Source organism: Chrysochloris asiatica, unplaced genomic scaffold (genome assembly GCF_000296735.1).
Source record: "Chrysochloris asiatica unplaced genomic scaffold, ChrAsi1.0 scaffold00107, whole genome shotgun sequence".
Taxonomy (NCBI): Eukaryota; Metazoa; Chordata; class Mammalia; order Afrosoricida; family Chrysochloridae; genus Chrysochloris; species Chrysochloris asiatica.
In genome coordinates, this window is record NW_006408625.1 from 2,299,220 (window position 1) to 2,301,156 (window position 1,937).

The window sequence follows — 1,937 nt, forward strand, 5'->3', positions numbered from 1 at the left end:
AAAGAGGAAGACCCCCAACAAGATGGATTGGCCAAGTGGCAGCATCGATGGACTCAAGCATGGCAACAATAGTGAGGTTGGCCCAGGATCAGGCATTGTTTTGTTCTGCTGTGCATGAAGTCGCTATGAGTTGGTACCAACTTGATGGCACCTAAAAACAACAACATACCACCTGATCAATGATAGATAGCAGCCAATACCAGCCAAACCCACCCTATGCTGAACTGAATGAATGGTCAGTGGAGAACTGTGTGTACATTATCATAATCTAACCACACTCACCAGGAGGCAGCTGATGCGTGCCTAAGAACACACCAACATACAATCACCAATTCAAAACAAATATAATGACACCCCAACATCTTGGAGACAATAGAAATTTTAGTTTGCATGAAGAAACAGGACAAAGTAGCTCAAACAAGTGACCAAGATACAGTGCCAGAAACAGTGCAAGATACAGTTTCTGAGGAAGAAAAGGCATTAGAACCACCTTAGAAAGAATTGAAAAGAATATAGGTACCTTCAGCTTCAACAGGTTGAGAGAAAGGTTGACTAATGCAAGACCACAGAAAAATCTTTGGAAAAGTTTAGGAAAACACTACAGGAACAAGCAGACAAAATAGATGAAAGACTGAAGACAATATAATATCTGAAAATAGAAATCCATAAAATTAATACTAAGATTTCACTGATAGGGAAAAGGAGTAGATTTGAATAAATGTAAGCTCAAATTGGTTAGCTTAAAGATAAATTTTTCAATACTCCTATGCTAGAAGAATAATCATAAAAAAAGAAAAACATCTGAATGAAGAAAGCCTATTATTTTATGTGGGACACCATGAAGAGTAATAACTTATAGGTGACTGGAATTCCAGAACAGGAAGAGACAAAGAAAAGCACAGAAAAAATTTAGAGTTGTTGAAGAAATATTCCCTGACATCATGAAAGACAAGAAGACTATAAGCATTCAAGAAGCTGAATTAATCAAAAATAAGACAAACTCCAAAAGAAAATCACCAAGATATATCATCATCAAATTCTCTTAAATCAAAGACATGAGAAGAATCCTGAAAGCAGCTCCAGAAAAATGAAAATTATGAGAAGCCATGAAGACAAGAAAGCAATGGGAAGACATATACAAAACTCTGGGGGCGGGGGGGGGGGGGGAGGAATCCAACCAAGAATCATATAACCAACAAAACTGTCCCTCAACTATGACAGCAAAATTAGGACATTTCCAGATAAACAAAAATTAAAGGATTTTTAATAGTACACCAACTTCACAAGATGTACTAAAGGGAATCTTTTGGACTGAGCACCAACAACAGCAGGTTAACATACATGACAACACCTCCCAAAACTCAATCCAGATATTGTTGTTGTCAAGTGCTATCAAGTCGATTTTGACTCGTAGAGACCCTGTATAGGGTTTCCAAGGAGTGGTTGGTGAGTTTGAAGCACTGACCTAGTGGTTTGTTTGCATCAGGAATAAGAAATGACATCACAACAGAATCAATGGAAATAAAAAGGATAATAATATAATACTATGAGGAATTACACTAAAAAATTTTTTTTAGTGGAGAAGAAATGGACAAATTTCTGGAAACACATGACCTACTTAAACCAAGTAGAAACTAAGAAAATTGAACAGGCCTCAATTGAACAGGCCTATCACAAAAAAGGAGTCCTGGTGTGGCGCTGTGGGTTAATGCGTCAGTCTGCAAAGCCATTTGAACTGCAAGGTCAGTGGTTCAAGCTCACCAGCTGCTCCTTCGGAAACCCTATAGAGGGTCTCTATGGGTCAGAACCAACTTGACGGCATTTAACAACAACAACAATACAAAAAAGGAGTCCTGGTGTGGCGCTGTGGGTTAATGCGCCAGACTGCAAAGCCGTTTGAACTGCAAGGTCAGTGGTTCAAGCTCACCAGCTGCTCC